Genomic DNA, 14,337 nt, shown 5'->3' with positions numbered 1-14,337 from the left:
CCTAATGAGATCTTAAGCTGTTTTCTTTGAAAACAGGCATTTGTGTTATCACACAGTAGGCATTTTGAGAATGTCTTTCCTTTTTGGATGTGCTGTCTCTCATTAGATTGGAGATTTGCTGTTGATTAAACTCTTTATGAAAGAATTTAAATAACAACTGCAACTTGGCTTTTGGTAAAGCTTCACAATGAACATTATGAATATTACTGATGAATTACTGATGATCCCTTCACCACCAGGGAAGGCTGGTGACTGAGTGTCTCTCTCATCTGGTCACTGGGAGAGGGTATTCATTCTGAGTTGGTTTCATTCACTTGCTGTTACACATAACTCCTTGACCTTAGATGCTTGCTCCACTGCTGTGGCCCCCAGAGATTCTGTGAGTGGGTGAGCTTGGCTTCTAGTGAGCTTTAGCTAAGGGCAATACTATCAAGCCATGCTAGCCAAAATCAACCCACTTCTTTGGAAGTAACCTCATGAACAGAAAAAGAATAAACTTGAATTGCTGCATTAAAGCAATATCAATCTGTTAGTTGGATAAGTATACTGAAACCTTACCCAGTGTCCGAGAAAATCCAAGGCCGGCTAAGCAAACAGTAAAATCCAGTGAGAACGGTGAGCAGGTACTCATGTTGGAACTATGAGGAGAATGTGCATTTCACATTTTAATTCTGGGCTTTCTGAATATCTGTTTAGCAAATCAGAAGATACCTGCTGCTAATGTGTCTTTTTTTAGACCATCAAGAGACAGATAGTACAGCTGTAAAAAAGCACTGAAAAGCTCTTAAAACTGTTTGACTTGCAAAGAAACTTTTCAAAACATTTAGTATTAACTCCTTCTGTCAGGTATGTTCAATTGTTTCAGATTTTGAATCAACCTAAAAAATAACTCGTTTTATTTTAGGTCAATCAAAAACAAATTATTAGGTTACAACACTAGAATACTAATAATTTTAAAGAAGACAACTTATCCTTTTCTCATGTAACACTTATTTCAAACACTTCTCTCTAGAAAAGTTTTCATGGCGGTGGAGGGGGGGGGTGATGGAGGAAGCGGTGGTATAGGGGGTGGTTTTGCTCTTTTATGATCAATCTTTCCTCAAATCAAACTTTTTAACCACCTTGGAATTTTTTAAAGTAAATTATTTTTAACAGCCAAGATTCATTAGAGGAGTCTATGTGTGTTAGTACTTTTTTTCACAGCCTATTTCTGCATCTGCTTATACACACATAATCTCATGGCATAGAACATACAGAAATATACTCGTACAAAATGTTCACATGCTACCTGATGGTTTTAGAATAGAAGATGTTTCCGGAGTCTCTTGCTTGAAGTTTTAGCCACTCATGTACACACCACTAAAAGCTCTGGTTGCTGCTCCAGAAAGGTGGGAAGAGAAAAGGTAAGTGGCCTTGTCTCTCTGGCAAGACTGTCAATATGTGGGTTGGTGTGTGACCATGCTCCTTCATATAAACACTTAAGATGTTTGGGTGAGAACCTCAGAAACAACTCTGAAAAAGCCAATGATGGTGTAAGGATCCACAGAGCCAAGATAATCCCATATGGGATGCTGCTTCAGAGAGGACAAGGGGATTAAGAACAGGCTTGTGAGAGACCTCATTCATTCCACCACTCAGTCATTGTTCAATTCCTTCACTTGTCTAAAGATCACCTAAGAAATGCCTGTTCTCGGCTAACAGGAATGTAATAGAGGCTGCTGTAAGCTTTGCCCTCAAGCTTGGTGGACAATAAGGGGTTGGGTTTCTCTCAGATGACAGTGCGGAGGTTAATTGCCAGGTTGGAGGGAAGCCCGGGTTCTTCAAGTGGGGACATTTTTCCTAGCCAAAGCAGAGAAGAATTTCTCAAGAGCCTGCGGAGACAACAGCTGGGGCTTGTGGGTGGCAGCAAGTAGTCATGTAGTAACTATTCTAGGCAAGTTGAAGTATGAGGTACTCATGGCAATGCCAACCTGAGTATGATTTGACTCCAGTCCTCAAGATCTGGCAGGTTTGGCCCATGCCTGGCTCTTAGATAATTTTCATAGTACACTGGAAAGCCTCGGGATCATATAGTCTGAGGCTGTCATATCCAGCAGTTAGCTTCTGAAACAGAACAATGTCCTCTGAGATGCCTTTTCCAAGAGAACCACTACTGGAAATGATGTCTATCTTAGCATTTGTAAAGGGTCTAGTCAGTTTGTTTGTATGCTTATTGATGAGATTATTTATTCTTTGGCATTTATATATCTGAGTATATATCTGCATATTCTGGATTTTAGTCCCTTGTGAGATGAACAGCTGGCAAAGATTTTCTCCTATTTTTCAGAATGTGTCTTCACTCTCTTAATTGTGCTTCTGCTAAATGTTCTGGCAAAGCTATGATGTCTTCAGAAGAGCTAGGCTTCTGGACTGTGAAACAATTAAGTGTCCAAATGAGAAATAATAAGAACAGTAGTAGTCAGCCAGAACAGTCTATAGGTGCACGTAGGGTGTTTGCTATAGTTTGGTTTAAGAGGGTCCTCTACCACATGAGCGGATACTTGGCTGATGAGCCTTTATCAGTCCTAGCAGACTATGCACACTGGTCCTTCTATTATTGTGAGACGCTGTCAAGATGGAAAACTCATAAAGAAAGATTAAGTCCTAGTGAAAAACAGAAACTCTTGCTGGGGTGGGGGACTTGAAAACGTAGAGTTTTTAAAAGGAGTTGTCTGAGGAAACCATTGCATCCTTCAATTAACCTAGTTTTCTGGGACGTGAGTATCCTATTTTATGACGCCTCTTCGGCCAGCTATACCTTTGCGTTCTGAGGGTGACATGTGTACTTTGGTAATTCTTAGTAATACCTATAACTCCAACAGGAATTAGGAGTTCTCTGGGATGACATTGTTTTCTGGGCCTGATACATAGAGACCTGTGATTTTCATTTACATCCTGAGTATCTAGGAGGTGGAAATTCTCCAAGTTTCTCAACATGAAGAGAACAAATTTTAGATGACGGTCCAATGGTTTAAAATGAATGTCAAGATAGAGCCACTTGCTATCCTGGTAACCCACACGAAGATGAGTGTTTGAAGTTTAGAAGCAAATTGTTTCCTGGGTTCTGATCTTCATCAGAGACACCCTAGCTGAGGATTCCAAAGCAGCCACTTTCTGCAGAACTCCATGACATTTGATGATGATAAGATTCTTTTGCATAGTCTGTGGTATCCCTACGTTGAAGCCCCCAGCAGCTGTGCTGAGCATGGCAACTGGATGTGTAGGGTCATAATCTGTAGGCTGTCGGGTATTGTTGTTTTAATGGTAACTAGCATAAGGCATTTTTTTTATTGGCAAAGCTTTAAAATTTTTATTAGAATATACTAATTCAACAAGATAATGGACTTAATTGTGACATTTTTCATGTATTCATATATTGCTCTTTAATAATAGTCACCTTCTATTGTCCTCTTCTATCCCACCTCTGCTGGCCCTCCTCCTCTGCTTTAATAGTCCTCTTTCTGATTTTGTAGCTTTTTTCTTGAGCAGATTCCATTCAGGGAAAGAAGCATGCAATATTTCTCTTTCTGAGCCTGGCTTCTTTCATTTAACAAGATGCTCTCCAAATATACTTACTTTTCTGCAAATGACATGGTTCCATTCTTTATAATTGAACAAGACTCCATGTTTGCTGGGGATCTAGGGTGATTTCATAACTTGACTGCTAGGAATGATGTAACATTACACATGAGTATGTGGGTCTCTATCATATATGGCAGCTTTCTTTGGGTGTATACCACGCTGGATCACATAGTAGGTCTAACTTTAGTTTTGCAAGGAACCTTCAAAGTGATTTCCTTAATGGACGAACAAATCAGCTCTCACAGTATGTCGGGGTTCCTTTTCATTTCTGACCTTACCAGCACAGGTATTTGGTATCTGGATGACAGCCAATAGAATGATGACAATACAGCATCCCAGCACAGTTCTGAGGAGTTCTACGTGGCATTTCTCTGATGACTAAACATGCTAAACATTTTTTTTTCATGTTATTTATTGTCAGTTGTACTTTCTTTCCTTAAAGGGGAGGTCTATTCAGGTCTTTTGCCCTTTTGTTGATTTGATTACCTGGTTCCTGATATTTAAAAATGGTAGTTATATATTCTAAGAATGAATCCATGTTAGATAGAAAGCTAGACATGATTTTTCCCCATTCTGTAGGTCATCTCCTAACTCTCTTAATCACTTCTTTCTTGGTTGTATATGGAATGTGTTCAGAAACCCATTGTTATTGCCATATCTTGAAGTGTTTTCATGGTTATGAGACAGTTTCTTATGTCAGATCCATTGGCCACTTTCTAGCCATTAAGAGGCCTGAGTAGTTGGTAAGACATGTACAGTTACAGTGAAGGGCTCTCAGAGGCTCAAGAGGTACCCCTGACTTTTCCTTTGAAATAAAAATTTAAATTAAGATATCTATTGCCATTAGAACCCCCCAAAACCCAAAATAAATATTGTTTGTATGACCGTAATGAGTATGTCCATAAATCTCCACAGAGGAGGATGTTATAAAGAGGCAGGTCTAGAGAAAGGAGAAAGCAGTTTTTAAGAGAGTTTAAGGTAATATAAAATGACCAAGCTACTGAGGAACCTATGGTGGCCTGGATAGTTACAATGTACTCCTTTAGAGGCAGAGGTCAATGGCATACAATTTGCTGTAGAGAGGCACTGAGAAAACCACATTGGCCAAATCTTCAAGAGCTGAATGAGCTGTAGAAAGCCAGGGCAGGCAGGGAGAAGCTCTACCTGTACATTGTAGCCTTCCTGAGGTAGTCTTGCCAGACACACAGTTCTTGCTTCTGTCATCTTTTTTTTTTTTTTTTTTTTTTTTAGTTGATAAGTATTTTAGGTGGTGAAATATTTCATTTTCTCCTTCCTTCTTTCCTCCTTTCCTCTGTCCTCTTTCTTTCCCTTCCTCCCTTCTTTCTTCTTCCCTCCCTTCTTTCCTTTCTTTCTTCCTACTTCCCCTTTCTTCTCTCTTTCCCTCTCCCTCCCTTCCTTTCCTTTCTCCTTTTTTGTCTTCTTTCTTTACCACTTTTCCTTTTGGGTATTTACCTGCTAAGCTCCTGGTTGCCCCAGTGGCCAAGGTCTGCTCCAAGGGGGCAAACTTTGCATTATTCTGACTTAGGAAGAATGAAATTTTAACATGCTGATAAATTGTGGGCCCAGGAGATTGACAGCCTCTTCCAAACTGGAAATGCTCTTCAGGTGCATCAGAGAGAGCAGGAAAAAAAGGTTTTCTCCTTTTGCTTTTGTTGTGAGGCCCTGGGCCACTTACCCAAGAATGAGAGGTCTCCTGGGCAAGGGTCTAATGATAGCTGCAAGGCAGGCAGTAACGAAGAGAAGTGCCCTTGAAGCCATCTGTACGGCTAGGAGTCATGGTTTTCCATGGAGAGGGTCCTAAGGCAGGCTCCCAATTATCAGGAACTAAATGAGGAATGTCTCCCGATGGTAGCAGTGTCAGAAGACCCCAAAAAACTGCAGAAGGAAGACTGTCATTTACCAAGGATGTTGGCCAGCCAGAGTGAGGGGAGTGAGGGGAGATTTGAAGAATTCTGCTCTAGGCTGGATTCCCAGCTCCAGAGCCTTCTATGGTGGCTCCTGTTCGTGCTCTCTGACATCGCCCTCATAGCACCCCCAGAGGAACCACTCTGTCTCCCCTCTCTCTAGAAAGGTTTGCTTATTAACTAGCCCTAGAAACCTCTCTACCTCACACCCAACAGGATGCCCTCTCAAGCATATGGTGTCTGTTGGACTCCCCAGTGAATTGCCTGTTTGAGACAAGAATTGGCAGTCCTCTTCTGGACCATCAAGAAGGGCATAAAGCAGTTGTCTGTGTCCCGAACATTCTCCACGGAGAGCTTACTGGTGGGCAAAGCTGGTGATGATGCAGGAGCAAAGAGAAGCTGGCCCTCCATGGAGCACCGAGACACCCTAGTGGCTGATGTTGTCTCTCAGTGTGCCTGCAGTACTTTGCGAGGCCGACCAGTCCCACAGAGAGGTTAATACCATGAAAGTATGGCTTCATCACTTACCTTACAACGAGAGGTGGCATGCCATACCACAAGGGCCACTAATTTTTATAAGGCCTTGGTGATGACGAGAGGGAGGAATGGAGGTGAGGAGGAACATTGATCCACAACTTTGGTTGTTTCCAGGGGGAAATCAAAGTCGGCAGGATGTACCTGCTGTAGAATGGACTGAAGAAGTCTCTCTTGGGTTTGGGGCCTAACTGTCCCTGGGATGATTTAAGAAGGATGAAATTGGCTTGGAATGTGAGGGTTAGAAAGGATTCCTGGTTTGCAGAGGAGGGGTGTGATCCCAACTGAGCTACATATCTTCAGGAATTAGCTGACCCTGGGAGAGACAGGCTCTATAAGTTTCCCAAAGACACCATCAAAAAATCAAAACATATTATGCTGGGGAAATACATCAGCTGGTAAAGTGCTTGCCATGCAAGCATGAGTACCTGAGCTTAATCCCAAGAAAACACTTGTCATATTAGCACCAGAGAGGCAGGGACACGAGGATCCACGGAGTCACTGGCTTGCCAGTCACACAGCTCTGTGAGAGAGCATGTGAGAGATCACCCAGGCTTCTTCTGGATGCTTTCATAATATCAACACCTCGTTCAGATCAGGGTTATCACAGTGCTCAAGCATTTCATTAGTCTGAGAGTTCAGGCAGCAGCTGAGTCTGTGCATTTCTAGGATACACCTGGAACTTGTGAAGTAACTACCGAGGGACCCAAGGGTCTTACGGTGAGTTGGATGTGAACTAAAACTCCATGGATCGTTTGACCTGTTAGCATGTGCTTTGGCTGGGAGGTGTTGGGCTGGGTTGGGGGGCAGACAGAGGACACAGTGGCATCTGGAATCTCTTGGATCACTGTCAGCTCAGAACCTGTGCCTGGTGGTCTATGAAAGACTGGTTATGTCCTTTTCCTACTCTGTAAAAGCCTGAGAGTCCTCTTGGGCAGGGATGGAAGAAAGAACAGTATAAATTTCCATGAGCCTCTGTTCTGAGTCCCACACAAAGCCAGTAACTCTTCAGATCACTTGGTAGATGGGCTGGAGTAATAAGCACACCCAAGTATGTATTTACGACACATTCTGGGGGAGGCCCAGCCTCCCTTTCACTCAAACACTCCCTTTCACTCTGACCCAATAAATTGGCTTCTGCCTGGGAATCAGTGAAGACAACCACAGTTCTTTGCTTTTATTCTTAAAATTAGACTTTCGTTCCCTTGGCCTGAGGTTTGTTGATTATACAGATAAAGAATTTTGAAGCTTTCCATCTTTCTCATTACTAAAATCACCATGAGCTAATCGAGACCATAGGTTATGGGTCAGCTGCTTCTGACTGCTGTGTCACCCCTGCTTTCCCTGGGGGTCTCTCTTTCTGCCTTGACTTTGATGGCTGGGTACCGTCTGCTGGCCTCTACTTCCTCAGGATCCAGTTATTTCCATCTTGACTCCTGGTTTTATTTTTGCCGTTGTGATAAAACACTCAAACAAAATGCAACCTTGGAGAGAAGGGGGTTTATTGTAGCTCACAGTTCCAGGTAAGAGTCCATCACAGTGGGGAATTCACAACGGCAGAAACTTGAGAGAGCTGGTCATGTCGCATCCATAACCAGCAACAGAGAGTGAAGAATGTGTGTGCCCGTGCTCCTCATGCGTGCTGTGCTTCGCTCCATTTCTCTGTTTCTACAGTACAGGACCTCAGCCCATTACAACGGCACCCTCATATTTAAAGTAACTATTCCCACATCACTTATAGCGCAGTTAGGGAAATCCCTCCCTTGTGGGCGCCCCTACAAGACAACCCAACCAGACACTCCCTTCTCAGGTCACTGCACACTCAAATGTGTCAAGTTGACAGTCAAAATGAAGCACCACACTTACCAAATGCTGCTCCTGAAGCTGGAGTCCTTTAAGGATACCCATGGGAAGTGTACATCTCTCTCTCAAGTTTATTTATTTATTTATTCAATTTACATATTGATTAAAGCCCCTCCCTCTCTCCCTGTCTGACACTCTCTTTCTCCTGCTCCTCGTTTCCCTCCCAACTCACCCCAGCAAATCACGTCCCATCAGGATTGAGCTCATTCTCATCCACTGAGGCAAAGCACCCCCACGAGGGGGAGTGATAGAAAAGCAGCCATCAGAGTCCATGTCAGAAGTATCACCTGCTCTGCTTACTAAGGGACCCACAAGAAGATCAAGCTGCCCATTGATTACATTTGGTTGGTGCTTCAGTCTCTGTAAGTCTCTATGGGCCTAGGTTAGTTGAGTCTGTTGGTCTTATTGTGGAGTTCTTGTCTCTGGTTTCTTCTAGCATCCCCCCACACATACTCTTCCACTGGGGTCCTGGAGCTCCTTCTAATATTTGACTGTGAGTCTTAGCATCCGTTTTGAACCCCTGCTGGGTGGAGCCTCTCAGAGAATGGTTACACTAAGCTCCTGTCTGTAAGCATAGCAGAGTAAGTATCCTTAATGGTGTCAGGGGTTAATTCTCTCCCATGGGATGGGTCTCAGGTTGGGCCAGCCATCGGCTGGAAATTCCCTCAGTCTCTCCTCTATCTTTATTTCTGCACATCTTGTAGACAGGATAAACTTTGGGTCGAAGGTTTTGTAGGTGGATTGGTGGCTCCCCTCCCACTACTAAAAGTCCTGCCTGGCTATAAGGTAGCCTCCTCAGTCTCCGTGTCCCCCACTGCTATTATGCTCCAAGATCAACAATTAATGAATGGGACCCTCATGAAACTGAAAACTTCTGTAAAGCAAAGGACACTGTCAATAGAACAAAACAGCAGCCTACAGACCGGGAAAAGATCTTCACCAATCCTACATCTGACAGAGGGCTAATATTCAAAATATATAAAGAATGCAATAAATTAAATGTCATCAAACCAAATAATCCAATTAAAAATGGGGTACAGAAATAAACAGAATTCTCAACAGAGGAATCTCAAATGGCTGAGAAACACTTAAAGAAATGCTCACTGTCTTTAGTCATCAGGGAAATGCAAATCAAAACAACTCTGAGATTCCATCTTATACCCATAAGAATGGCTAAGTACATGCTGGCAAGGATGGGGAGAAAGAGGAACACACCTCCATTGCTGGTGGGAATGCAAAACTGTTAAACCACTTTGGAAATCAATCTGGAGGTTTCTCAGAAAATTGGAAATAGTTATGCCCCAAGACCCAGCTATACAACTCCTGGGCATATACTCAAAACATGCTCCAATATACCACAAAGACATTTTATCAACTATGTTCATAGCATTCATAATAACCAGGAACTGGAAACAAACTAGATGTTCCTCACCAAAGAATGGATAAACAAATGATGGCACACAGTGGAATACTACTCAGCTATTTAAAACATAGAAATCATGAAATTTGCAGGCAGACCTAGAAAAGATCATCCTGAGTGAGGTAACCCAGACCCAGAAAGACAAAGTGGTATATATTCACTTATAAGCAGATATTAGCTTACATTACAGGATAACCATATTACAATTCACAACCCCCCCCAAAGCTATATAACAAGGAGGGCACAAAGGAGGTTGCTTGACTCTCACTCAGATGAGGAAATAAAATAGACAGCAGAAGTACCTGAAGAGAGGGAACTGGATAGGAGAAAGAGAAGAGGAGGGGGAGATCAGATTTATGGAGAGTGGAGAGAGCTTGGAAAGGAAGGGGAAACCCAGGGTAGGGTCATCTCTGAGACAGGCTGCAGGCCCGAGACAGGGTAGGCTTTAGGCGGGATATGGGGATGACAGTAGCTGAGTATGCATCTCTTAAGTGGAGCAATATGGATCGGTATCTGTACACCATGATTAGACGAACTATAGCAATTTGTCCACTAACACGGTGAGTCTAAAACTGGGCTTCTAGCGCTTGCCGTGAAGACTGAAATGCTCTTCCAGGACTGATGGTGTACGCCAGTGGTGGCTGCGCCTGTCTAAGGGTAAGGATCTCTTACCCTCAGAGTTACGGACCCCTTAACTCTGGTACTGGCTCCTTCGACCTGGCAAGTAGAACACTTGGTGCTCTGCCGCCATCTGGTGGCTACCACTGGAATGTGGGTGCCTATGAAACAGCTGATGCTGGCCACAGCCAAGGTAGCACGGAGAATGCACTATGTGTTTCACTTACAGTTAATGATGCTGCACTGCCCAGGACACAGAGCTACCAACAGAGATCCTGACTGGTGAGACAGGTTTCTCACACCATTAGCGTTCTCAGCTGGCGGTGCCTGCAAGTGTTGGAATAAGCTTTCTGATTTGACTAAAATGCCGGATAGCTACTATTTCCTACCATCTGACCAAAGCATGTCAGGCAGCGGTTGTAAGTACCCTGCAGCTGTGTAGAGACAATTCCACTCTCCTAGAAAAGGGTCATTGGCTCGCCATTGTTCAGCAGCCACTCTGTAGAAAGTACAGCCTCCTGACCTCTTGCATGCCCCAGGATGACAGCAGACGTAGGATGTACAGGTGGAAAATGCCCTTCAAAGGGATGCTTTGTGTCAGTCAGCTATAAACATTCTGTGGGAACATAGGGCTGAATAGCTTTGCAGTTATCACACTGCAAAGCCTTTCGTGTCTGTGCTCCGCTTAGCTTTTTCGTTCAAAGCAACCATACCCCACAGTTGATACTCGTTCTCCAGCTTCTCAAACCTTCCTTTAGAAAAAACAATGGTTGTCAAGGCTGAACCAGTGCCTAAACAAAAGTTCAAGCAGAAACTTCTCTTGCTTAACAAGAGAAGGAGATACTTAAATGCCTCAATTCTGTCAGGTCAACAAATATTTACTAAGCCCTTACACATGCCCAGACAGGCTCAGGTTCTGTGACAAGTCCTTCCACCTGTGAAGTGGCAGAGTGGATTATTGTGCCCTGTGAGTTAATGTGATAAATAAATAAACCCCAAGTTCTGGGGGCTTAACACACTAAAACCTTCCATCTCACATGAACTCCAGAATGTTTCTAAGCCAAGGGATCAGAGTGCACCAACACCAAACATATCTGTTGTCAATAACAACCAACCAGACTTCATGACAATGGTTAGGATGATTGCACAACTTGGTTATGGAGAATGCCTGTTCTCTGTTTCCCTATCATCGAGGATCACAGACTACTTTCTCTGTACCTCCCACATTTGTCTAGTTATCATTTTTTCCAACGACTGAAGTATTCCAATTTATTATGGAAGGATGGGTGAAGAAAAGCAACAGCCACTCTTTTGAGTGATACCCTGCTCATAGGCTCTCCCAAAGGACAGGTGACAGGCTCTTCAGAGTAACTGCTGTCCTACAGAAAACCACAGAAGTGACATCATAGAGGAGGCAGCCATTTGGGGATGCACAGGGCCTCTGGACTGAGAATCAGAGGTCAGTTCCTGAGAGAATCAAGGGCACCATTCACCCAACACAGCCACCTCCAGTATAGGAGGCCTTGAACTTGTTCAGACTATTCAGGAACAAGAGATAAGAAGCACCTCAGGCGGTTATCATTTTGAGCTCTGGCTACAAATTAGCTACAAAACCAGCTTAATTTATCTGAGGACCTGGCAAAAGGTGCACAGTCTAACAGGTCTCTCCTCTGCTGACATTTTTAAAAATCTATTTTATTTAGTTATTATTTCTACCACCCTTCTCCTTTCTGATCCCTTCCAACACCCCAACACCAGAAGGCTAGTGGGAAGAGGGGATATTGAGATCTTTTTACTACTTCCTGTTGATTAGGAGCGTTAACTTCTTTGGGGCAAGTCCAATCTTTGTCTCATCAGGATATCTCCAATTTCTACTTATTCTCTCTCTTCTCTTGATCGATTGGCAAACCAGCAACAGCAGCAGCAGGAGGAACAGCAGTGCCTCATCTCTTGGGGCTCTGGTCTTTTTAGACCCTCTCTAGTATCTCCATAATCTTTTAACAAAAGATTTATTTATTTTATGTGGATTGGTGTTTTGCCTGTATGTATGCTGTTATGCCCAGATTGCAAAGACTGCCAGGAAACTGACCACATATGCAAAAACAAGGAGCCTTTATTTCAGGGGCTTAAGTGCAGGCTCCCTCCAGTCCTGAGTGGTGGATTAGGGAGGGAACCTGAGTAGCTGCAAAGCTGAGGGTTTTTTGTTTTTGTTTTTTTTTTTTGTGGTTTGAGCAGGGACTTTCCATCTTTGGCAGTTACATGATTGGTTTGCATTTAGCAGAAGCAAGCTTGTCATAAACTGATTGGTTTGTACTGATCTAGGGGCTGGGGGTTGATTTCATGGAGTGTCCAAGCAGCAAGGTGGGCCCAGGCAACAAAGTGCTAACAAAAAGTGCCCAGGTAACAATATCAGTTTGACTAGCTAAGCAAACGTTTCTAACTAACCTTTAACTTGACTGGTTAAGTGCTTGGGGACTTTTCAAAGCAGTTACTCTAGGTTATTGTTTCTGATTTTCAGGGTAGTTATTGAGTTATTGTATCTCATTTCCATGGACTCTAATTTTATGTTCTGGGAAATAGAAAGATCATTTAAGCAACTGTGAGAACATGACCAGGAAACAGAAACTCGGGCCGACAGTATCTTAGGAAGTCTGTCATGGCAGCACAGCTGTTTGGGCCCTACATATGCCTGTGTGAGGATGTCAGATCCTCTAGGAACTGGAATTACAGACAGTGGTGAGCTTCCATGTGGGTGCTGGGAATTGAACCAGGGACCTCTGGAAGAACAGCCAGTGCTCTTAACCACTGAACCATCTCTCCAGCCCTAGAGTACCCAGAATTAAATTATCTTCAGCTGACAGAATCACACCCCTGCCAGAGCGCACATGAGACAAATATTCTCCTGATGTGGACAATCTGAAGCAGCCCCATATCCCACACCTGGGACTAAAACAAACACGTTTACATAACGTCATTGGGGGTTATAAAATACCAAAATTCTCTCTATACTCCTTAGTCTTTCCCCTGGGGACAAACTTCAAGGACCCACATACATTTCAGGTCTGGGCAGTAACTACTGAGTGAAGCTTCTGGCCCAGGCAGAGTTCCTGTCTTCAGGTTCCCACTGGGAGTGCTTGGCTCTCTGGGAACACAGCTCTTTCACAGCCCACCTGGAGCACAGCGGGGCACTCATGGAGTCTTAAGAGTGCACCTCCAGTTTCCATTTCACCCAGACATCCGCCCCCCCATAGTGGGCCATATTAATGACGGGGCAGAGAATGCCAGCAGGTTTCTCCTATTACATAGAAATGAAACCTTCCAGAAAGACAAGCTCTCTGAGACTGCAAGCTCTGAAGCGCTGCTGGTGTGAGCTGTCCCAACACCTTCTCCACCCTTTTCTTGAGTCAGTTCTTGAGAAAAGCATGGCTACCCAAAGGAGACATTTGTCATTTTCTCGTCTCTTAATAGCCACCTCTCTTCCCTGATAGTGAAGTAGAATCCTGTCATAGCTTGCTCTATTCTTCCCTGGTTGCTGGTCGTCTTGAGCACTTGTTTTTTGTTTATTTCCCACTTGCAGATCTTCTTTGGAGAAACAGATTTTTAAGAGCTTGCTTAATTTTTGACTCTGGTAGCTTTCTTGCTAAGTTTTAGAAATGGAAAAGATTGTTCCCTTACCAGGTAGACAATTAAAAAAAAATAGTTGTTCTTTTGCTGTGCCTACAGCGCCCTTAAATCCACAAAGTTTTAAACTCTGGGGCAGCCCCTCAGCCGTGACTGTGTATTAAAATCACTGGTGGGGATTCAGATTTACCTGCTCGGGATTTACCTGTTCTGCTGTTTTGGTACAGTGACTGGGCTGGGTTGAAGAGTGTCTACACAACTCTCACGGCTACCCAGGTCCTGGGAAGGTGACTTTGGAAACAGAACGTTCACCAGTAGAGTCATTCCGATTAGGTAAGGCCCTGTGCCAAGAGCTGGTGTTCTTATAAGAAGGAAAGTTGGGCATGCAGAGGAAAACACCACATGAGAATGATGTGTTTAGAAGCCCAAACCACCAAAGGCTGTCAGTGTCAAGAAAGAAACTAAAACAGGCTTTGGCAAATATTCAGGGGGAGCTAACCCTTGTGATACCTGGAGTTTGGACTTCTTGCCTCCAGAGTTAGGGGAAAACAGTTTTGGTTGTTTTAAGCCATGTGGCCTGTATAGTTCAATAAGGCAAATGTAAGAAAATAATGCTGTATCTTAATGGATATGTAGTTTTCCAAGAGATCAGAATCATATTCTCCCCCATGTCCCTTCTTTTCTCCTTTCACTTCCTGTTTTCCTTGCTCCTCGCCCTCTTCCTTCCTCCTTCCT

This window comes from Meriones unguiculatus, chromosome 12, assembly GCF_030254825.1.
Source record: "Meriones unguiculatus strain TT.TT164.6M chromosome 12, Bangor_MerUng_6.1, whole genome shotgun sequence".
Taxonomy (NCBI): domain Eukaryota; kingdom Metazoa; phylum Chordata; class Mammalia; order Rodentia; family Muridae; genus Meriones; species Meriones unguiculatus.
This window is presented reverse-complemented; position numbering follows the sequence as displayed.